The 25,182-nt window shown below is 44.0% G+C and overlaps 1 long non-coding RNA gene across 1 annotated transcript in view; it reads right to left on the bottom strand.

The window, feature by feature from the left end:
- Positions 1–8,959: 8,959 nt before the first annotated feature.
- LOC102380589 overlaps positions 8,960–25,182 on the bottom strand; it is a 68,541-nt gene continuing 52,318 nt past the window's right edge. The window contains exons 5-6 of the long non-coding RNA XR_324861.2: positions 14,853–14,932; positions 8,960–8,981 (exon numbers count right to left, since the gene is read on the bottom strand). This is a non-coding gene — a long non-coding RNA (uncharacterized LOC102380589). The remainder of the gene's footprint in view (positions 8,982–14,852; positions 14,933–25,182) is intronic.

The raw sequence follows: 25,182 nt of genomic DNA, 5'->3' as shown, positions 1-25,182 counted from the left end.
TGCATAGCACACACTCCCTTGCTTCCTCACGTATAATTATGTCTCCTTGGGGAGTCAAGCTTTCAGCTTTCCATTAACAGCTTCCATAACTCATAACAACTGACGCAGGAAAGCTCTCAGCGAAGGAGAAACCCTTCCTCACTGAGGCCACTAGGGCATTGTGGAGTCACTGCGCAAAAAAAAAATTTTTTTTAAAGAACAAGACAAGGGATTATTGATGTGATTTTTGTAACCAGGCTTCCTGTTAGGATGCAGGAGTTGCTGCCTGGGGTTTAACAACTGGAAGTCTGTCTTCCCACCAGGCTGCCAGCACTTTGATAAGTTATCTCTTATTTAGCCTTTCCCCTCACCACTACTATTAAAGCCTGGACAATGGCATGTGGGTACATCAGGCCATTCTGCAGCTCTGTTCTTCATCTTCACAGCTACTTCAGGGATAGGATTTCCAAAAGCACCTAGGTGCCTTGGGAGCACAGTTCCTATGAGCTTGTGTTCCTCAGTCAGCTGGGCCTGCATCCACAAAGGGACTTAGGAGCAAAATCTAAAGTAGTGGAGAGAGTTATGTGAAACACCTCAGAAACTAACAGATTACCAATAGGAAACAGTGAGCACAGATATGCTGTATCCTGTCACGCTCCAGGGTTTAAAGCACCTTATTCCACTTGGGTTTCACAGCCCTGAACCATACCCAGTCCATGGTAAGTGGGTGAACTGTGCTGAAGAATGTGGCAGTGCTCTCTTTTATATAGTAACTTGTTAGTTAATGCACACCCCCTGGCTGTGTGAGACCTGGGTTCTCCTTTCTGGGGAGATTCTTAGCCACGTCTCCCATTTCACCAGGAGAATGCCCCAACCACCAGGCTATCAACTAGCCTGGGGTGAGTGCAATGTCCACCCCTTCTACTGAAGCCATTCCACTTCACAGGGGAGACTTAAGGAGTTGCTGGGCCAGAGAGGGAGAGACTGAGAGAGTGAGAATGCCTCTGTACACTGGAAGTTAGAAAGCCCACCACTCCCCTGGCTGAACTGAGGACTTGATCCACTAGGATTCAGGGGCAGGGTCATGCGCTCTCACTTGCACTCTCTTTCAGGCCCAAAGATTCATTAAAAATGCACACAAACTGGGGCAGCTTCCATGGGTGGCACTGAAAATTGTCCCTCCGCACCATTCTGGTCTGTAGGACATTCTCAGACCTGGGTTTGAATACTCACAGGCAGGGCAGAATTTGAAGCCAGCTCTCTCATATCTTGGGTGAGCAATCTAACCATTCTTCTAGCTGGGTGAGTGATCTAACCATTGACCTAACGATTGATCTAACTGTTGTATAAAGACAAGGATGAGGGAAAAGGGAAGGGCACAACCAGCACCTCTTTCTCCAGCCACTTTGTGAAGAAAAACAGCGGCCACTGCTGCATTTTGGATGGAGCCAAATTAGGGAGGCTTATTCTGCAACTACCTAATTATTGTGGCCCTCTGGCAGGGCCTGAGTCTCAGTGTGGTGCTGAGCTGGTCAGTGGTCAGCACCATCAAAACTAGGAGTATGTCTATACTGAACATTGCACTGTATCATGGAGATACCAGAAACGGTTTTGTTGTAGCAGCCTGGAGCTTCCCACCAGATAAGTTAGCTGGCACATAGATCTATGTTACTGCAGCTAAGCTGCTCCCAACACTTGAGCTAGCTGCGGGCTTGAAGGTAGACGTTCTGTAAAGTGCTTCCAGGCACTCCAAGAAGCAAAACTTTAGATGCCCTGAGGAAATTAATGTTGAAAATGGATATGCCTGTGCATGGATGGATCTAGGGTTTTGAAAGTGGGGGGCAGATGGTATAGCACATCATCATGTATAATATGAGGCACATTTTTATCCAGTTAAAGAGAACCTAGAAGCTTTACTGATATGCTAGGGCCCTAGGGCTATATTATTTAGTCTATGGTCAAAGCAAAAACAAATGTAACTTAGAATGTGCTCAAACTTGCTAGATTATAGTTTAAGTTTAAAAAAACCCATGATAAATTAGGCAAAGGTGGTAAAAATAGTCAAAATATAGTGTTTTGTTAGTGCTGTAAACATTATAATTAAATGAACATCTTCTGTTCAAATTCACACAAAATGTAGTTGTCTTGAGCATCCTGACAGTGGCTCTGATTCTACAAAGTCAGTCATATCACCACCTGAGTTAATATGACTACACTTGAGTTAAGGTGTTTTGCTAGAGCTAAAAAACAGGCTGCAGGGCTGTGAAATAGAAGAGACACATTATGAGGAATGGCTAAAAGACAGCAAAATTGCAGAAGAAAGGATAGTTTGAATAGTGGAACATCAAGACCATTAAAGGAGGAGAGGGTCATTAATGGAAGAGGGAATGAAGAGACATTAGCAGGGATCAGGTAAATGATAATGAGCCATGAAGTCAACTGATTCCCTCAACGCTGCCTAAATAGAAATGCAAGTGCCCCTCCTGAGCAGTTGGTTTTAAAAGTTTGGGTGGAGCAGGAATCAAAGGGGGCTGCAGCTGCACAATTGTACCCCTCCCTCCATAGATCTGTCCCTGTACCTGTGGATTTCAGGAACCTCTAGGGCAGAGGGAGGCAATGTTTTTTGGCCGGAGCGCCGAAACGCCCCACAATGCCTACCTTGGAAGGTGCCAGAGTGCTGGCATGCCAGAAAAACAAAATGAGGGCAGGGGGTACATGACAGGATGCCCTGCTTGTGCCCCTTGCCTCCCACCCAAAGGCTTTGCCCCCCAGCCCTGCAGCCCTGTGCCCCCCACCCAGAGCCCCTGCCCCCCAGCCCTGCTCATGACCCTTGACCCCCACCCAAAGCTCCTACCCCCCAGCCCGGGCTCTGTGGCTGTCAGCAGCTTCCCAGAACCTGGGCCAGCTGCAAACATCTGCTGCCTCTCTGCCCAGGCTGCAGGGAGGCAGCATGTACTGGCAACGCTCCCTGCTGTGCTGCCCTCACCGATTCTGCAAAGCTGCGTTGGCACCTGGCAAAGCTGCACAGGCACCGGGCACAGCGGGGGGGCGCAGAAAGCTGCCTGCTCCGAGCCCCCTGCTGTGCACGGGAGCAACATGGGCAGCAGCAGGGTTGTGCCCCTCGCTGCTGCCTCCACCTGCAGAGGAAGTGTGGCAGGGCAGCAGGGACCTGGGAGCAGGCAGCTTTCTGTGCCCCCCACTGTGCCCTGCCACACTGGGTTCCAACGCTGCTTTCCAGAAGCGGCGAAGGCAGCACAGTGGAGAGCATTGCCAGTATGTGCTGCCTCCCTGGAGCCCGGGGCCGGGGCAGAGATGCAGCAGATGTTTGCAGCTGGCCCAGGTTCTGGGTAGCTGCTGATAGCCAGGAGCCTGCGCCGCTCCCAGCAGGGCTTGCAGTGTCCCAGCTCCCGGCTGGCAGCAGCTACCCATAGCTGTGGCCAGTTGCAGCCGGGAGGCTACAAACATCTGCTGCCTCCCTGACCCCAGTGGGTGCAGTGCTGGCACCTGCTATCTTCCTGGAGGGCAGCAGTTTGTAGCTTCCCAGCTGCAGCTGGCCTGGATGGGCTCTGGGTAGCTGCTGATAGCCATGGAGCCCAGGGCTGCTCCCATGCAAACCCTGCTGGGAGCAGCCCAGGCTCCATGGCTATCAGCAGCTACCCAGAACCTGGGCCAGCTGCAAACGTCTGCTGCCTCTCTGCCCTGGCCCCGGGCTCCAGGGAGGCAGCACATACTGGCAATGCTCCCCACTGTGCTGCCCTCGCCGCTTCTGGAAAGCAGCGTTGGAACCTGGTGTGGCCCCAATGCATGCCAAGGAAAATGGCCTCGTGTGCCGCGCTTGGCACATGTGCCGGGGGTTGCCGACCCCTGCTCTAGGGTAAGGCAGCAGCTGGGAGAACTGCTTGAAAATCTAAATTTTGGACTTAGGCATTTAAACTGGGCCTTAGGTGCCTAAATCATTTTGTAGATTGATTCAAACCTACATTTATGAAACAAGTATTGTACACCAGAGACCACCCCCTTGCACAGGAGGAGCTTCAGGCCCATTACATCGGTTTCCTGGCCTCCTTCCTTCCTGGTTCTTGATCCCTGACTCAGCCTTGTCTGCTGGCTCCTTGGCTCCTTTTCCTGACCTTGGTTTGTCTCTTGGCTTAGACACTCTAGCTCTCTGGCTTTCCCTCCTAGTTTCCAGTTTCTGGCTCTAGCCTCTTGGCTTGATGTCCTGCATACGGACCTTTTCCACCTGAGCTTGGCCTTGTGCCTCAGATTTGCCTCTTGCTTGTACCTCCTGCCTTGGCTCCTTGGCTGTGTGCTCCTAGTTCTCTTCTGGCTTCCAACTACCTACTAAGGACCTTGGCTCAAACCACCAGACTAAGCTATCTTGTGGACTGCAATGCAGAAAGGTCCAGCTGGGTAAGTGGATAAAAAGCTTTTGCAGTGGTGTCTACAGTATTACACAGGGCTAGGATTTGCCCACTGACTTACATGACCTTTAGCCAATTGCTCTAGCTGTTGGGATAGTAATGCATTTCTTCCCCATGTCTGTGCAGCTTGACAGGTGGGATATCACAAAGTGTTAAAGTGATTTGGAAACGCAAGTTCTGCTGACCATCAACAAATAGAGTATTAGGTGAACTCTGCCCCTCCAGTCCCTTGGAGCTTCCCATATACTGGTAGCAATTACTGACTTCCATGCTTTGTTTTAAATCTTATCTAATTGTCAGTTTGCTCAATTTACTTTTTCAACCCTAAATTATTTCTTGGTAGGGCTCTTTTTTTTTTTTTTTTGGAGGCAGCAAAGTGCAACAATTATTGCACATTTCCTGATGTAATATCTGTAAGATGTAGAATGCAACCAAAATTACAAGGGAGGGAAAGAAAAAATTGCAACAATTCTTCATTACATTTCCCTGTATTTTTTTGCATTCAATCTTGAAGAACTGACTGAATCTTACTTAATGTGACTTTTGGGAGAATAGGGAATCCTATTTCAGCAATACTATTTCAGCATATATAGTCTTTGTATTATATACATAGTCCCTTTATTATATTGCTGTAATATGTAATATATTCTTCCCTCTGAAAACAGATGTGGGAGAATGCATGTAATGGGAGTTGGGGGGAAGGAGATTTATTTTAGTCTCCTCATCTGTACATAGGAAAAACCCAGATGTTGAGACATTATTGTAAGAGCAGTATACTATTCACCAGTTGTTTTGTTAGTGGCTTAGGTCAAGGATGTCCAACTTCTAATTAGTTGGGGGCTGAATGCTCTGCAGGCTGCACCAGCAGGGGCTGCACATCCACAGGCCACGTCAGGGTGAGCCTCTTGGACCTTATGCCAGGCAGACGCCCCCACTGCACTGTGTGGACACCCCCACTGAAGTGCTGTACTGTACTGTGCATCCATGCCCTGCCACTGCTGCACCTTTTCCATGTGTTATGTACTGTTCATCTTAAACATCTATTAGGATAAACTTGGAGGGAGGGAGGCAAAGTTGCTCTTGCCTACATATTCCGTGTGAAAAGTGACAGGGGGGCGGGGGGGTCCAGTTTGTCTCCCTTAACTATGCCCATGGCAAAATGTTTTAATATCATCAACACCATAGTTAAGTTGCTCCCCAGCAGTGGCTGGAACACTGAGCACAACTCACATTTGGAGACTTGCCACACAATGCCACAGCTAGGAAAGCAGTCTCCGTTTTGGTTTTGTCTTCCTGGAACAGGTTGGGTTTTACCCACCTAAAACAGGGCATTACCACCTGATCTGGCCACATATCCATGATAATGTCTTCTGTCCCTTAAGTTGTCCCTTGGGGACAGTGATGACTGGACATGGGCTTCTTTGGTGGCCAAGTAAATTTACTGGAAAAAAGCAATGTTAAGTGGTCAAAGCTATTCATAAACTGTTACAGTAAAAAAAGAAATAGTAGGAAAAAATGGAAACCAAAAAAACACCTTGGCATTTAGACGTGGCAACACTTTTTTTTGACATTTTTAAAATGAAACATTTTGACCTTTTTAACAAAATGGCATTTTCTATTTCAAAATTGACCTAAACTAAATAAAACGGGGGAGGGAGACGTGGGGAAGGCAGTGGGAGGAGGAGGGGAGGGGATGGTAAAATATCCAGAAAATGAAACTGAAGCTTTTGATTTCAGGTAGACTGGAATGTTTTGGGTCCACACAAAATGTAGTTGTTGATTTTTAAAAATGTTTTTTAAAATAATCCTTTTACTTTCTCCTCAAATGTATTCCCATTTCCTCCCCACTCTCTGCCTCATTTTTCAGTTTGGCAACCAAACAGGAAAATCCATTATTCACTCTGTCATTTTTATTTCTCAGTGCATATACTACTTCTGCTTCAGATTATATCCTTGCATGTGAGATCCCTAAACTACTAGCAGTTTGAAATCTGGATGCATACTGGCTTTTTCCCTCAACCTGCATTATTCTTAAAACTTATCTGAAATTGTCTTGAACGTGGCAGGTTGACGGAGAGCAAGCAGCGCTTAATTAAGCATAAGAAATCTCTGCTAATTGCTAAAGGAAGTATATTCTCAGGTAATTGCTATGTGTCTGTACCCAATCATATTGCTCCTTTTTTCCTCGAGGCTTTTCTGTTGAGAGAAAGAAGAGGTGGTCCTTTAGGTAATGCAGGAAGACTGGAAGTCTGAATTCTATTCCCATTTAGTCACAGACTTCCTGTGAGACTTTAAGCACCTTGTAAAGTTTTCAATGCCTCAGTTTCTTCCTTGGTTTCTTGGGGCACGTAGACTGTCATGACTGATTGATTATTTTTGAAAATGCTTCACAAATATATGACTAACCATGGGATTTCACGGCGCTACTATTGCCCTGTAAAATTGATATTTTATTCATTTGGTCTTAGTCTTTTAAAACTTGGCACAAGAACTTAGTGACATTAATTTGCAATGGAGAGATATTGAAAAATGATGTGAAAAAAATGAAATGGGCTATGGAGCTCAAAGCAAGTTTGATATCTGTTTGATATCTAGATCTATATGCACATCAATTTTCAAGTAAACCAAATGCATTCTCACATGGATGTCACATAATTTGGTAGAAGAACGAAGGAAAATCAATAATTTCCCTAGATTTCAATTTTGCAATTCTCAATAGAAAAGAAAATGTTTTGTGAATGTGTACTAGCATGATTTATGTTAGAGCAAAGCCATGAAACTTTTAATATTCCAGTTCTGAGTACTGTGTGTGTTGTGTACTCAGTACCTGAGTACCGTGTACCAAGTTCAGGTATGTTTAGCTGTAAAGTTTGTAATGGGTTTTGATATTCTCTGGTTGAACATGCAAGAGAAATTCATTCAGTATTACATCATTTGTTTTATATATTGGCCCATTGTCACGCACGTATATAAAAACTGTGCGTGTGAATAGTTTAAATTGGTGTTTAATGCTCTGTTTAGCTCTTCATCTCACCTACCCTCCACAATGTATGTCACTATTAAATCTAAGAAAAAAAAAGCAACAGTGCAACTTTTCAGAAAGGAATTAAAAGCTGATTTTTTTTTCCTGTGTTGTAATTTTGTGTACAGCAAGGATAATCTCATGGAACTTTAGTCAGATTACAGTCAGCAACTTTTGACATGAATTAAATGTCTCCTCAATGTCTTCTAATCAGCCAGTCTCAGATGTCATTTATTGTTTCATGTGCTGCAGATCAACATGGAAAAGTTCTTTCTCCTGTAATAAAATCAAGGGAAGCTGGGGCAAAATGAATCTTGATGGGCAAGAAGCATAAGATCAGGCCCCTCTACACAAGCAGGTAAAGGCAGGATTGTATCTAACGTGTGATCTACATAATCGAGCCTCTTGCCATGCTGCATGTGCATGGCAGGAGGTGCGATTGTGGGATTATGCATTAGGCTCCATTGTGGCTTATTGCCAGTGTAGGGGGAGCCCGATCCTGAGTTTCTCCTGCATCAGAGGGAAACAGGTACCCACGACTGGGAGCCCCCTTTGCTGAAGGGATTTCAAGCTTGAGCACAGCTGGGACCAAGAGCCCTGTCAAGTCTGAGATTCTCAATCCTAGCTGCACATGTGGGCCCAGGAGTATCACACATCCTGGAGCCTTGGGCTGTAGCCGTGATCCCCAAGGCTCAGGGGTTTCATGCTGGGCATGATGCACCCCTGTGGCTGGAAGTCCTGGCAGCTCCCAGGACTTCCAGCTGCAAGGGAGACCGTGCTACACATGCAAATTAAAGCCAGATAGCAACCAGCTATAAAATTAGTACACATTTTTGAGGTCTAACTTAATAGCTGGTTGGAGCTTTTTATCATGTGATAAATATGATATTTATGGATTTCCCTGCCCAGCCAAGGGCTGGCTGGGAGCTGCTCCAGAAGTGGAACAGCTTCCAGCCAGCCCCTGGCTGGGTGGGGAAGCAGACAGCTCCCCAGTCCTAGTGCTCCTCAGCAACCAGCTCCTGTGGGGAGCCAGGAGCTGTGTAGTGCTGGGATGGAGCCGTGGGGTGGGACAGAGAGCTACCCTATCCTGGAGCCAGGAGCTGAGCAGTGCCAGGACTGAGGGAGTTCCCCATCCCCTGTGGCCCCCTGGTGTTGGGGCTAACCAGGAGCAAATTTGCTCCTGGTCAGCATCTACACATGCACTACTGCATGTGTAGATGCTCAGTTAGTTTAGTAATTCTATTTACAGGTAGTAGCTAACTGCACAGTAGACTAATTTAATGCGCAGTAAATGGTGCACACATGTTGACGGGGATGCTTTACTGTGCAGTACATGAGTGTATGCTTTACAGTAGACCCAGGAGGCACAAGTCACCAACCTGGGGGGCCGCGGGAGGCCCTCCCGCATGCTCCCCGGTGGACCCAGAAATGGGTCGGAAGTACTTCTGGTCCACTTCCAATCTGCTGCCAAGCGAGCTGGGGACCCCCCTGTGCTCCTGTGGGACGCTCCATCTGCCATCTGCCTCAGCATTCACAAGCCGCCTGGTACCTAGAGGTATCTAGAGGTATGTAGAAAAAACATTTAAAGCTGTCTCCGTCTGAATTGATACATGTCACAACCCAGTGATTTTGGTGCCTCGGCATGATGGAATTTTCCCGTCACATGAGAGCCTCTTGCACAGCAAAGGTTTTTGTTGCAACAGAAAAACCCCGGTGCAAGAGAGTTCCCGCCATTTGAATGCAAATTTGTGTCCCGCTATTGGCCAGTTCTAAATTATTCCTACGTGGCGGCTAGTAATTGGCTTGCTAGCCGTTTAAAATTTCGTGCGACTTCCGCCCAAGTCGGAGAACTTTGAGCACGCTGCAGAGTGCCTCTAAAGAGATCTGACTTGCGGCTGAGCTGATCGATAGACTGATCACCTATCGATTCTTCTCCCCGTCGCCGAGCGCAATCCTTGACGTACCCTTTCCCCGCTGGCTTAATTTGTGGACGGATTAGCTGGCCTGAGCCTTGCCAGCTGGAACAACTCACATAGTTGTTCAAATGACCGGACCGTCTGCATCGCGGCTACAAGCGGCGTAAGTAAAGTTTTTGCAACCATTAAGCTTTGTCTGCCTCTCCATTCACCAGCCTGCCCAGAGAACGAGTAATTTCGAAAATCACCTCGAGTCGGCTCCGGCCGTCCAAGACAATACAGAGGGTTCCGATTTGATTTGAACAGATTAAAGGGTCCTCTGATTCGATTCAGAGATTCAGCCACCGAATTGGGCCAAATCTCAGCCGAATCAAATCAGGGACCGAAGCTTTGCACAACTCTAAAGTCATGTTTCTATTTGTAGAAACAAAAGACACACTTTATTTTTTCCCTGGACTTGACTCACTTTCCATATCATGTTTGAAAACATTTTTAAAACTCAAGCAAATTACTCACACTCTATGTAGTTTTGATACTTGCTACAGAATCTGCAAGTCCTGTGCTACATTTTTCTTTTTATTGGCCCCTCGAGCTGGCACTATTTCTTTAAGTATTGCTCCACTAAGTGCACACCTCTGTAATTTTAAACCTTGGCCTTTTCAATTAACTGACAGGTTTAATCCATATGTTACTCTCTGCTTTTCTGAAAACTGACTTTTGTGTCTGATAAGCTTTGGTGTAATTGAGCTCTTTTTAGACAGCATGTTCTCAGTAAAACAGCAACATTGATATACTATTTTACCCAGACTGCTGGATAATAAGCAAAAGGGCTTCCTTCCCCAAAGACCTCTTATAATCCCAGCCTTTCAAAAAACCCCATGTGATTGGCTTTAAAAAATGTTTTAAAAATAAATCCTCTCAAATAAGTAAGATGTTGGTTTCCTTGATGGCACAGGGAGTGTTGTCATTTTTTGTGCAAAGCCTTCCGTTGTTATAGTCTTTATTATTGAAAGACTACAACAGTTAAAGTTTGGTTTTTTAAATTGTGTTTCCATTCATAGGTGAGGACAGCTGCAGTTACAGAGCTGTCGGGGTAGAAGGGAATAGAGGTGGTGGGTAGGGGTCTCTGTTGGGATGGGGAGCAGAGCCGGTGGGGTAAGACTGAAGGCTGGGCTGGGCTGGGCATAGCATAGTGAAGGAGGTAGCCAGGATTTTGGGGTATGAGGGTAAATAGGGGACTCCTGGGGTGGGGTCAGGACAGTGTAAAACCATTGCAGCAGTCAAGTAAGACTTTGTTTGTCAATTTGGCATCATTTATGTTACATGTCATATATAAAATATGCCAGCTGAGACTAGATGTAAAAAGTTGGTCCTAAACCAAACTTGAACCTGTCCCTTGTTACTGCCATTCAGGGTCTGGCAGAAGGGTTACATGTACATTAGGTGAAATACATGTCAGTAAAAAACATATCTTACCAAAAAAGTTTGGTTGCCAGCAAAAAGTTTGCAGATTGTTAGTAGATTTTTTTTCTTGTGTTGACAACTCTGATGCAGTGAGCTGCTGGATCCAGGTTGTTGACTGCTGGTGGGCAAAGCCACAAGACAAACCTGGGTGTGCCTATGTTCTGGTAGTTGCTGTCTGCCACCAGAGGCAGGGGAATACAAACAAGGCCTTTCCTCTTTGATAGCTTGACCATCTCCTTACTAGTGCATGCTTTATGTCCCTTGAGCTCTGCAGCTCATTGTGGAGCAGGCTCCATTGACTTTCACTTGTGCTTTGCTTGGGCCTGCACTGTGCGCACCCTGAAGGAACAAACAACAGTATGGGTAGAGTCGACTTGTGACAGTATTTGCATACTTCCTTGCAAATACTGAGTAGGTGGACTTCACCTGCAGTAGCCATGCACCATCTTTGACTGTGCTGTGCCTGAAGGAAAATACTGTCAATGCTGCCAGGTTTCTTTGGACTATGTCTTTTTTTGGAAGCTATGTCCTTCAACGTGCTTTCTCACTTGCGGGTGAAGGCAGGATGCTTGAGAGGATGTGCAATGTTTGTCTCTCGTGTGCTTGACTAGTTTTACAAGTTCCTGCATACATGTCTTACATCTTTCTCTCCCAGCTAAACATAAGGCCTTCACTCTTTTGTGCTTTGCAGTGCATATTGAAGACTATAGACTCTACGGTCTGATAGCAATGAAAATGTATTCTGAGATGACAACATGGTTAATTTCTGCAGTGTGATAGAAACTGCAGTGTGAGGTGAAAGCCTGTAGTGCTAACTTAGTGTAATCTATTATCCCTGCAGCCATCATTAAATAATTACTGATAATTCATCCATTAGATAATACATGATCAGTCCCATAAAAGTGTCAGTCTCAAAAATTTACCCTGTCTTTGGCTTCTTGAGGGTGATGTGTAAATAGTTGCTTCAATGAGATGGAAACCATTGGTTACTTAATACTCTTAATACACAATGGTGAGGAAATGTGGGGGGAAATCCAGTATACTATCTATGAGAACTCTGTTGGGGCTTGGTGAAAGTTTTCAGATTGAAGCCTTGGATTCCCCTGATACTGTATTGCCCTAGTGGAAGGCAGTGTCTAGGTGTTCTCTAGTTACTTGCTGTTGCTATTCTTATTGCAGAATCCGTGATGTAGAGGTGCCTGAAATGTTGTTGGAGTCATTTTACATCCTGTAGTCAGCAATATAGAAACCTGACATGTCAGAGGACCTATGCTTCTATGCACCTTTCTACTGGATTTCATTCATGCTTATTATGGATATTTTTATGAATAGCACTAGCAATGCTGAGGAAAGATTAACATACTCACAGCTGCTGAAATGAAAATCACTTTTTTGCCTGTTCTGAGAAGCTAGAACCATGGAAACAAATTAATTATTTTATTTATTTCTTGCAAACATCCTCTGCCCCAGAGCTGTTCTTTGTTGAATTAAATATTTCATTTGGGGTACTGCTTTACTCTTTTAGAAATTATGTCTAGCTGAATTTAATCCCAATACAGTTTATTTAAAAGCAAATATTCAAAAAGTTTAGTTCTGAAAACATCTAAATAAAACCTTTTGACTTCTCTGAAAATTCTTTTTTCCCTATATTTGTTAGCCGAAAGTATTTGTTGAATTTGGCATTTATTTGTAAATAATTCTTACTGCTGCAAAAACCGGATTTTTCAAAGAATAAATTATTTCTCAACCCCCCCTCTCCACAACTCTAGATTTGACAAAATAATATCACTGATAAGTTACTAGTATTTTCACCTCCATTGCAATATATCTGCTTCTTGCCCTACACTCATTGAAATCAGTGGCAAATCTCCCTACTATACTATCAGTGCAACCACAACTAAGAGTAGCTGGCTCTTTGAAGACAGGGCAGAAAAGCAAACTAAAACAGCAAGCACTTGCTCAGTACAAGTCTTCAGGCTACTTGGCTGTCTCTCATAGTTTTGCTTTTTGTCCAAGTGACTAAAGTGATGTTCCAGCTGCGATGGACAGCCATGTAGCTTCCTACATGTCCAGTGTATTCAGAGGAGGCAGCCCTGGTTCCCAGCTCAGGCTCCAATCCTCCTCTTTCTACATGCAAATGCATGCAGTTAACCAAATGTACAGCATGCAAATTAGCTATATGTTTTTTAAGGCAGTGAACTGCATAATATCTAATGATATTTAATGATTAATGCATCCTGGCTCTCTTGCAAAGGATCTGTGGAATTTTCTATCAGTTTACAGAGTAACAAATACCCTTGACAATATGTGCAGTGTTTCCAAAGAATATGAGTCATGTGGCATTAGAGAAGTTGAGTAGCTCCTCAACTGCTAGTACACAATACACGTGTCCAGGACCCTTTTGTGCCATGCCAGGGAGGTAGCTTGGCTGTAAAATCAATGTAATTGGCCCAAGGAAAAATATCTCAGCATCATAACGTTTGTCTGCTATCCCTGATATAAACACTACCTCCTTTGCCCACACAGGAAGATCTGGTCCCTGAAGTTTCTCCTCAGATAAATGTGGCAAATCATGACTAATGCAATTTGCTTTAGTGGTGTTTGCTGTTTATATGTGCAACAAAGCATATAAAATTGGAGGTTGCTTTAAATCTGTCGTTGAACTGGATGAGTAGAGCATGCATAAATGGAAGAAAGGACAGTTGTCTCTACCACTGCTGTAGAAGGTCTGAGAGCATGGTCCAAAGGAGTAGAATAAGTTGGTTGTTAAGCAGGACAGCTTAGTGGGGACAACAGAATTGTAACCCCTGCAACATACGTGAATTATAAACTGCAGAAACACCATTGGCTATAGTGATCATCCTGTTTACTCCCCTAGGGAGTCTATACCGTGGCAACAGCACCAGCCCTGCAAACACTGCCCAGGCCTAGTTGGCCGAAAGGTCAGTGTGATAGCCAAATTTGGAAGTTCAACCCTCTCTTGTACTATGGTCTTGTAATTTGAGCCTTGCCAAGTCACATAGCAACACTTCCCCACCTTATGGGGATACTGGGAGCATGAAGACATGAAAACTGCAAGGTACTCTGATACCATAGTGGTGGGGCAAGTCAGATACCTAACATAGAAAGATACAATCCATTTGTGGCCATATTGCCAGGCAACGTGGAGTGCTAAACCCCCCAAGAAAACAGTGCTTCCCAGGGGCCTGTCACTGTTTTGAAATTATAATTAGCCACAGACACATGAGAGAGTCCAGTTCTGACTGGTCTTGCCTCATGCAGCTCTGCTTCAGGAATGTTGAAGGAGGTGATGATTTCTGTCTTCCTGGTTTTACAGGATAAAAAAATTGTATCTCCTGGACTGTTCTAGCTTTTCAAATTCTCAAGAGTATCCAAAATATGACTAAAATATCCAGTAGTGCAGGTTGCACATTAACCTGCCAGTCATATTTCAGCACATCTACAAATCCTTTCACTTGCAGTGTCACTCCTAATAGGATCTTCCTGATAGGTCATTTTTTAATGAGTTATCAATTAATGTTTTTGTGTGTAATTGAACCACATTAATTATAAACCGCAGAAGCACTGCCAGATTTACGGACCATCCTGTTTACAAGTGAATTCATATACAAAGTTTCTTTGTAATGCAGACAAAACTACAGTTATACAAATTAAGGATGACTGTAGGTGGGTGGGGAAGAATCCTGTTAAATCACCCTTGTCTTTCTCCCTAGAAATGCTGCCTCCTCTAACATATTCTATATTTTTCAATTCTTTGTTTTATTTTGAACTATCAAAAGCAGGTTAATAACGACATGCCTTTCAAATGGAAAGAAGTCAAAGCACTTAGTGGCCTAAGGAAAAAGACTCAAGAATCAAAGAAGAAAATAAAGACCAGGCTGTGTGTTTCATTCCATACATAACTTTTTATATGGCCAAAAATAAAGAAAGGACTAAAAGAGAGGAGTCCTAAATGGCTTGTTGAAGCAGAAGGAAGAGACCAAGAAAAATGAATGTGAATTAAAATGCATATTTAGGAGATGCACTTACTTTTACAAAAAGAATGCTTAAACGGTCTACAGAGTGCAGGCATTGAGCTCCTCATACTAACGTGCAACAGCAGTGCTGATCTGAAGGGGATGACAAAAGCCAGAGTAAACAATGAGAAAGGATGCAAAAGGCTCTGATCATTTGATCATTTGGAAGTTAATAGATGATAAAGACAGCTTAATCCATGCAAATATAGAATAATGACAACTCTCAGTGCGTGCGTCATAAAAACTAGGAGGAATAAAAAAAAGAGAAGTAGAAGCAACAACATTTGAATCTATGTGCGTCACTAATGGATGAGGCTGTTGAGAGGGAAATAATCAATTTTAGGGCACAGAAGACGTATGGCTGTTACACAAGCTCACAATAAAAGATGAGGAGGGAATGACAGCAGAATGGTAAGTACGTGACCGAGAGTGGAGGTCCTCTTAGTAATTCATCCCTAAAATGATTTTTCCTGTTTGAAATGTTAATTTGAGCCTCATGATCACAAGGCTTTCAAGTCCTGCTTTAAAGATGTTGCTGTGACAAAAAGTTGGCATACAGTCACTTTGGATGCAACATTTGAAGTCAATGATGGAAGGATGGGGCTCATACTTTTGTTACAGAGGGCTCTCCCTACAATAGCCCTCAGGTTTTTCTAGTCCAGCTAGTCTAGTAATTGACCCCTTATTTTGTTAAGGAGTGACTAACACATGCAGTCTGTGGATATATGTTAAAAAGAAGCTAGTAAAGCACTAGCAATTTAATGGTGAGGGTGTTTAATAGGGCTGTGTGAAATTTCGCTGGCAGTTTCGTTTCAATGCTGTTTTGACAAGTTTCAAGCACAAAACGGCAAAATTGAAATGAAACAGAGAGCTTCAAAACAGTCTCAAAACAAAATGAGGCAAGTTGAAACGTTTCGAAGTTTTCGAAATGTTTCGAGTTTCAAAGCTCAAGCTGGGGTTGCCTGCAGGGAAACAGAAACTAAAGGAGAGCGAGGGGGAAGGAGTGCTCTCATTATTGATTGTGTAGCTGGCCAGTGACTGTCACCCTTTCCTGAGGTTCCCTTCCAATCCCAGTGCTCTGGGGGAGGGATGGAAAAACTGCATAAAAGGCAGCGTTGTTTGAACTGCCCTGCTTTCTGCCCTGGTGTCAGTTGAGTGAGGACGCACCTTAAAACACACACAGTGTCACCCACCCACGTCACAAGTGTTGCCTGTCAGCAGCTAGAGGTACAGGGCCCCACGACCCAAATTCCCCCTGTACCCATCTCCTTGACACCTGACAGGCTCCGTGGCCACAGCAGGGCCTAGCAGTCCTGCAGTTTTCACCCCACTCTGCCCCAAGACAGACACAGTCCCACAAGCACTGTGTCACGAGTTTTGTCTGTCAGCAGCTCATGTCACGAGTTTTGTCTGTCAGCAGCTAGAGGTGCAGGGCCCCAGAACCCCTGCACCGAACTGCTCAACAGCTGGCAGGCTTTGTGGCCACAGCAGGGGCTAGCAGGTCTGCAGCTGTCACTCTGCTGTGCCTTAACACACACAGTGTCACCCATGGCAAGAGTTTTGCTTGTCAGCAGCTTGAGGTACAGTTCCCCCCAAACCCCTGCACTGATCTTCTTGAAACTTGGCAGGTGTTGTGGCCTCAGCAGGGGCTAGCATCCCTGCAGTTTTGACCCAGCTGTGACTCAACACTTAGACATGACACCAGTGTTTTGCTTTCAAGACTTTGAGGTGCAGTTTCCCTGAAACCCCTGCACCTGTCTCCTTGAAACTTGGCAAGCTTTGTGCCCTCAGAAGGGGCTACTATTCCTGCAAGTTTCATCCAAATCAGGCCAAAAATGACAAAGTTACAGGCCGTTTTGTGCTTCCCCATTATAGCCTATGGGATAAACAGCAAAACTGTTTTGACGAAACGAAACAGAACAGTGGTTTTGAATTGAAACAAAATTTGAAACAAAACGCTGTTCCATCGAAACTTCGAAATGCAAGTCAAAACAGAACAGTGCAGTTTTGCACAGCCCTAGTGTTTTACCACTGAAACAATTTACTAAGGCATTGTAGTGGATTTTTCATCACTAGAAATATCAGGATTGGATTTGCAAAGCAAAAAGATACATGCTCTAGTTCAAACAGCAACGAATTGAGAGCAGCCCTATGGCCTGTGTAATGAAGGAGGTCACACTAGATGATTACAGGGGTCTCTTATGGCCTATTTTAACTGAAAGTCTGTGAAAGATCTGCAGGTTGGGTGAAATCCAGTCAGCTAATGGTAAAATGGGACTTCCTGGGGAGTCAAAGACTCATATCCACATCATGGTGCCTTGTCACCAGTCCAGAAGGCAAAGTGTAATGTCCTTCAAAAATAGAGCATTTAGAAAGTGTTTATGGGAAGGGGAGGAGAAAGGCACCAGAAGGTAGGAACATAGGACTAGAAGGGGCCTCCTCTATCATTGAATGGTCCTCTCTACTACAGGCTGCCATGTCATATAATCCTACCCTAAATTTTATCACACTCCATCTTAAAAACAGATTTTTTTTTTGGCACCCATTATTCCACTTGGAAGTTGTCCCAAAATCTCACTCATCCGATCTTCTAATTTCTAGCTAAACTTACTTGTTGCAGCTTACTCCCATTTGTACTTAACTCAAATTTGTTCTTCAGCAAACAGTTCCCCTTGCCTTCCTATGCATTTACTCCTGTGATATATTCACAGGCAGCAATCATATCCCCTCTCAGTTTTCATTTTGCTAGACTAACCAAGGCAATCTCTTTTAGTCCGCTCACCTAAAACAGGCTCTCTCTTTTCCAAATTGTCTCTGAAACCCTTCTCTCTACCTGTTCCAGTTTGAATTCATCTTTTGTGCATGGTCAGAATTGTACACTGTATTCCAGATAAGGTCTTAGCAGTCTCTTGCCCATGACATTAATATTTCTGTTTCTTTACTGGAAATCTCTTGCCTAGGATCATATTTGCCCTTTTCATAACTGCATCACAAGAGTACTCCATAGCCATCTTGTCAGCTAATATACCCAAATCTTTCCCTCTGTTGTTTCCAACAGTTCATCTCTAATGGTATAGCAGAAAATCTTGCTATTTTCTATGTGAATGGCCTTGTATTTTATTACTATTATATTCCATCCCTTCCTATTTTTCCAATACCCAAGATCATCCAGTTCTTTCTATATGATATCCCAGTTGTCTTCTGCATAGACTGTGTCTCCCAGCTTTGTGTCAGCAGCAAATTTCATTAAGACACTCCTAATTTTTATAGAAAGATCATTAAAAAGATTGGTCTCGAGATGGATACTTAAAAAACAGCACCTGTAATCTTCCCTAGTCCAATAGTCCTTTTCAGTACAACCAACTGCTGTCTCCCTTTTAGCTAGTTCCTTAATAACTGTAGATTCTTGTACTAATGATCATATTCTCCACCTTAACTAATAGTTTACTGTGTGGCAGATTTTTTCTTGAAGTCGAGATAGATCAGATCTACTGAATTTCTCATGTCTAGTGATTCAGTTGTTTTTTCAATGAATGATGATCAGGTTAGTCTGGCAGAACCCATGTTTGGTAAACCCATGTTGTATTTTATCCCATTTCCCATTCATTTTTATAGCTCAAATTACTTTTTCTTCTTGTTGTGTACTAACTGAGGTAAGTTTAATGGGTCTGTAGTTGAACAGATCACTTCTTTGGCTTTTCCATTATATAAGTACCATGTATGCCTATATTTACTTGAAGGAAGGAGCCTTGAAAAATGAATTGTTTTAAATACTTAAAATACAATATCAAAGAAGATTGTAGAACTGGCAAAGACCTAAAGACAAGATTTGCAATAGCAACAGCAGCACTGGAAAAACTGTCCATGATCTTCAAGGGCAGTAATATTTCCATCAAAATAAAGTACCAGCTTCTTAGATTAATGGTAATGACAACAGCCCTACTTGAATATCAAAGCTGGACCCGGAGTACTGGGAACCTGGATCGGTTGTATCTGGGTGGTTCACAAACCCCTTAATTGGCAGCATATGGCCAAATCAAAAACAAGCCATTCAGCTGTTGGCTGTGGCTTTTACTTCAGAGGGCATCACTTTTCCAATCAGCTGGAATTCAGTGGATCTCCAGCTGATCAGAAAAGCAATGCCCTTTGAAATAAAAAGTGTACTAAATAGCTGGAGCACCTTGGCATCACTGCAGAGCTGTTTGCTGTGGCTATATATGCCCCCAGCTATTCTACAAATGCTGATCTTTCCTGTAGTCGCTGGGTTTTTTTTGTACAAATATTCAAAAAGGGTTGGTGTGGCCAGCTCTTAAGGATATTGAATACAGCTCATAGGGCAGAACAATCAGTTAAAGACAAGTTCTTGGCTGTTTGAAAATGTGAAAGCCTCCTTGAAATTGTTAAGAACCCCACATTGAGTTGGTTTGACCTTATTATGAGCCTTCCTAATTTGGCCAACACCATACTGCAAGGAAAAGTGAATGGAAGAAGAAAGGGAGGCCAACAAAGGAAAATGTGGATAAATATCATTACTGAATGAACAGGGAAGATCATAACAGGCCTTTGTTACTTGGTCAAAGAATGTCAACAATAGAGAGAACAAAATGGCATGGTGTCATCCCATGACCACAACCATGGACTGTGTGCGCGCCATTCTCTAGTTATAGTATACCCTTTCTGATTTGAAAGATTCATTAAAAACCCTGGCTGCCAGTCTTGTGTTGTCATGTGCCAGTTTTTCACTGTTCTGGGACAGAGATTACTTGGTCCCTTTGATTTGCATCTGTTAAGCTGTTTAAGTTTTGCTACCATCTCAAATGTGGTAATATCTATTTCTCTTTCTAGTCTTTGCTCCTGTGGCAGAAGGCCACCTTTGTTTCTCCCCAAAAACTCTGCTCTGTGACAATTTGATTAGGATGGCCCCAGCAGAGGAGACACACCTTTACCCTATCTCTTTAGGTAACCTGAGCTGGATACATTCCTGCGGGAGTGGGGAAACCTGCTCCCTCTGCCTACGTGACTAGTGTCACATACCTGGGTGAGGGGCTTCCTCCCCGGTGGGCTAGAGACTGCCAGTCCGCCCAGCAACTAGTGATGTATTTCAAATTGGTTGGCTGACAGCCAACAGGTGCTGGCCTCCATTGGACCAGGTAAATGAGGTCACAAGGGCTATAAAAGTTAAGGACTGCCCAGGAGGAGGGGGCAGCAGCCATGAGGGAGACTCAGAGACAGAGAAGAGCTGCACCATCTGAAACTTGCTAAATCTCTCTCAAAACTCATGATCAAGGAACTGCCTGCCTCCAGAGGGAACCTCTACCTGCCTCTGGATGATGCTTGTGTAAGCTACCTAAGATCTAACTAGATACATAGCTTGTAGTAACTCAGATGTGTGATCAAAGGCTACCCAGCCAGGGGAGTTTGCTCTATGAGATTTCTCTGATATTGCTCTACCCTGTACCCTATTCCAGCCCTACCCTCTGTAACCAATACAGTTCTCCTTTGTACCTAGTGTGGGAGACTTATTGGGAGTGGGTCTAGATTATGCCTTGGGGTCCCCTTGGTTCGGCTGACTAAGGGAGACCACTACTTGTGCTTCTGACTGAGGGAAGCATCCCAACTTCTCGAAGTGAATCAAGTACCCTCGAGGGCTACTAGGCCTGTGTTTCCCAGGATGCGCAGAGCCAGAATCAGTCCAGAGCCCTGGGTGGTGGCAGTGGAACCCCCAGGCTAGTGGGTGTGCTCCAGGAAGGGGGTCGGCCAGATGTGAGGCGCCCCCAGGGAGGCACTCGGAGCCTGGAAGGTGGTCGGGTGCAGTGAGGTGGGTGGCTCAACACACGAGCACCCCCTACTGGCTCGCCACAGCTCCTGCATCATCTTTGTCATCTTCACTGAGGACTAAGGCACTGTTTTCAGAGATCAGAACAGCAGTATATTTAGCCCCATGCTAATTTGTCTGTAACAGTGGCCAACACAAGAATCTTCAAAGGAAGGCGATGATATCCACTGTAGTGAACAACTTTGAAATACCTGTCCATAAGGGATTTTTTTTCCTAATCCCATTGGTTTGGGGCAAGACAGCTTCTAACCTATGATGGTTCTTTTCCTTTTACCTCCTGACTATTTCATTTTCTTAACAGTTTCTAGACGGGACTTAGAAGCTTTTTAATATCTCACTAAATTGGCTCCCCTTTATGCATTGTTTTGCTGACAAACTCAAAGAATTTTAATATAATAGACAGGCACAGATTTCTTTTATCAAAGCTGTGGTAACTTGTCCATAGTGCATCATATTCATCTGGCTCAGTAATGCTCAACTTCTGGCCCATGGACCAAATCCACCCAGGTGATGTCACCTGGCCTAAGGGGTTCCCCACAGGCTCAGAAATGTAGTGTCAGGGGAGTAGTGACAGCATTAATTGTGGCTGCTTCCAGAACCATGGCAGTTAACACTGCTACCACTCCCCTGCCACTAAATATTTGGATTCTGGCCCCATGCACCAGAAAGCACCACCTTGCATGGCTTACAGAGCTGCGAAAATTAATGCTGCCACAGCCCCCTTGCTGCCAGATTTCTTGTGGGGATCCTTGTGGGCCTGACGACACAGTTCAGCATGCCAGTGTGTGGGGTAACTCTGCAGCACAATCCAGTGTTCGGGTTGGAGCCAGTATATGGGGCTGGGCCATGGCCAGATCAGATCAGATCAGATCAGGTACACTGGCTGGGGCTAAATTCAATGCAAATTCAACTTGAAGGAGTTTAGCTTGCTGCACCCCAAGTCATTTAAGGTGCCGAATTTCCTTCAGCGGCTGGAATTAATGCACAATACGCCGCCGAGGCGTGCAAACACCGACACCATTAAAGCGGTGCAAAAGCATTTAGCCCGCTTTAAAGTGTCGTGCACACATGCCTCTCATTTTGTCTACACACGGCCTGGTTCCTAATTCGGTTTTTAATTACCATCTTTCCCCGTTCCTGGTACTCACATAGGATTAAGTGCTTTGTGTTACTGCCAGGAGGCCATCAGCATATTTAATTAAAGACATGTATAACATTTTCTTTCTTCCTTCTTATGTCCTGGTATGGGTAAGATATTTTAATATAAGATTCTACATTGCTGTTAGCAGTTCAGCCACTTCATTCTTAAATTGCTTTGAAATTCTTGGATGTGTATCGTCTCATCCTAGGTCTTGGTATCTAACTCCTATTGAAAGCTCCCGTACATATCTGGACCCTAAAGACTTGTTAATTCAGTTTATCTGTTACTTCCAGCACATCCATTTTGACAGGTCAATTTCTAATATTTTCTCATTTTAATTACCTGAAAATTCTAGGCTTGGTGCAAATCTCTCTCTAGCTCTTTAAATGATTTCTTTGCTTCAATACAGTGTCTCTCAAATGTGCTTTGGCTGTTTAATTGCTCCCCTAACTCCTCAGCAATTCTGGGTACCCAGCAATTCTCTTGCAAGCGTCATGCCTCTATTGTGCCTAATTTTTTTTCTTCTGTGTTGGTCTGTCTTCGGCTCTTTATTCTTCCTGTTCCTTCTTAGCCTTCCTAATGTCCATGTTACACTTTCAGCTGATTTAATTTACACTTCTCAAAGCTGGCCCCACTTAACTGGATTTCTGTTTTTTGAGGAAAGGTCTGTTGGGCTCCAATAAACTTTTAAACCCTGCCAGGGTTTGAAAAAGTGTTACTCAGGTTAGACTAGCTCATCTGAGCTAAGATCATACAATTTAGCCAAAGCAAGGCATAGCTCAGCTATGCCCACAATGCACTGTACATACAGACATACACACACCATTTGCTCATCAAAACCTAGCAATATGGAAAAAATCAGTGGGCTCCAGGGTCTGTTATGGCATGCATACATCATGGCACCAGATTTCTCTGTCTGGCTGCTGAGGAAATAAACCCTGCCCGCCCACTCCCACTCTGTGCACATCAGCTTTGGGACTGAGGCAGCGAGGATGTCCCATAGGTAGGGACCTACCAAATTCATGGCGGAAGTAAAGTCTGCAGCGGCTCCTTTAATCTTGCATGTTCCCCCACGTGCACCTCATTCCTTGCCCCCCCGCTCGCTGCTGATTAATAGAGGACCCCACTGCTCCCTCCTGATCAGCAGGGGAGCTAAAACTGTGGTTTTATACATGGTGCTGTTTTTGCCTCCCGGCTAATCAGCAGCAAACAGGAGCCCGTGAGCCAATCAGCAGCGGGAGGCAAAAACAGCACCATATTTAAAATCACAGTTTTCACTTCCCTGCTGATTAGAAGCAAGCCACAAGTGGGGACCCTTCACCAATCAGTGAGGGGAAGGGTGCAGGGGAACCTGCAAGATTAAAGGGACCACAGCACACCCCACTTTCACCATGAATTCAGTACTCCCTACCCATAGGCACCCCACGCCACTGCTTCTGAGCACAGTGGAAACCCAGGTCATGAGTGCTCTCCAATATGCTCTCTCTTCCTCTCTCATTGCTGAGGTTGATGCAGACAGACTAGGAGCAGGTGTTCTGGGTTCATTTCCTTGGAGACAGGACTGAGCACTCTGCCACTGCACTAGATGTTCCCTTAGAGAGACAGGAATAGCATTTGGTTTAACATTCGTTTGTGCTCCCTACCAATCTGAATCTCCATTAACAGGAGAGACAAAGCAGAAACAAAAGAAAGATTTGAAGGTACAAATCCCAAAATCATTCATACCAGCCTGGATAAATCTCATACATTATGTCATCCATTCCTTTATGCTACTATCATATTGCTTCTACATGAATCTTAGTTGGATCAAAAATATTTTACATAACAAACATGGTCAGAGAAGCTAAAATTCACATTATTGAACTGAATATACCTCTCCCTGATGGTACCTTAGTGGTTTCAGCTACATAAAGCAGCACTGTCAGGTCTCTTTATGGACACTTGCTACATCCAGCAGAAATGGATATTTACATGCAGCTGTAATTCCATTTTGCATTATGGCACTGCTTGTGACAGTCTGAGATATAAAAAAAAACGAATTCACATTCCCCAAATTCTATCCTCTTGCCTGTCTCTAGAAGCTGTCACTAACGATATGTTAAATTGAAAGGTACTGCAGGCTATTATAAACAGGAAAGTGCTTCAGGAATTCAAGCAGCCTGCCTTTCTTATCAATGACAACTGCAGGTGCTTTTGAAATGGGGAATCACATTTGTTGTATCAGCGTACTATTGTAAATACACTATCAGGACAGAAGAAATAGTGAAAATCTTAGATTATTTCAGCTGACTAGTCTTGGGCAGATAAATAATACTATACAAAGAATACTATTAAGTTTCTGCTCTGTTTGATTCAAACTCTAAATGCTATCATCTTGCAAAATAAGTGGGTGAGTTTGTGTTGCTGAAATGGGCTCCTGTGTATAATGTGAGCTTGCTTGGCTTTTATTATGGTGGTAAAGTGGAGATAGCATTATCTTGTCACATTCCAAGTTTCTTTTACTGTCAGCAAGGAGTGATCAAACTTCCTCATCACAAAGAATAAAGGGGGGGGGGGCAGGGGAGGCAAGGAATAAGGTCAATTCACCATTATTGAATCCTTCTGCTGATAGCGAGGTGAGAAGGGATTTGTAGGATAGCAAAGGTCTCACTGATGGAATATCTCTGCACTTGTTTCTTTCCCTTCTGTAACAGACCAGTGTGGAATGCTGGTGGTTTAATTTTTCCACATTTAGCCAGCTTCCCATATTCCATCATTTTTACAAAAGGCCAGGTGATCTGGAGGAATGAACCCATGATGGGAAAGTAGGAAGGCTTGAATCCTAATTCTGGTCCTGCAACTGATTTGTTGTGCAGCCTTGATGAAGTCACTTCCTTCCTCCTTTTCCTTCCTTACATATCTGTAAAATGGGGATAAAAATATGTGATCACTCTGCCATGAGGATGGGTTAACTAGTTAATGTGTATACTAGTTAATGTGTATACAGTGCTTTGAACATGTAAAGCTAAGCATTATTTTGGTCTCCCAAATCTATAATACTGCTTAATTGCTGTCCAGAAAGTATGGTACCTTCATCTGTTTCCAGCTCTGGTTACAGCCACCATTATGTTAGTCTTTCTCTCTCCTTTTTGGATAAATGTAAAAGAAACTCACTGGAGCAAGTTTTTCTTAGGGTTTTTTTTCCTAAGAGCTAGTCTCTCATATTCCCCTTCAGCTGTATTCTGCCAGGTTTGTGGAAGGAATTAATTTTTTCTCATTCTTTTGCTGGCATAGCTGAAATAACTCATTCTTCATAGATTTCATAGACATTAGGGCTGGAAGGGACCTTGTAAGATCATAGGGTCCAGCCCCCTGCCAAGGGGCAGG

Source organism: Alligator sinensis, unplaced genomic scaffold (assembly GCF_000455745.1).
Source record: "Alligator sinensis unplaced genomic scaffold, ASM45574v1 scaffold643_2, whole genome shotgun sequence".
In the NCBI taxonomy this organism is placed as follows: Eukaryota; Metazoa; Chordata; order Crocodylia; family Alligatoridae; genus Alligator; species Alligator sinensis.
The sequence above is the reverse complement of the archived record's forward strand: the minus strand, read 5'-3'. Positions and strand labels throughout refer to the sequence as shown.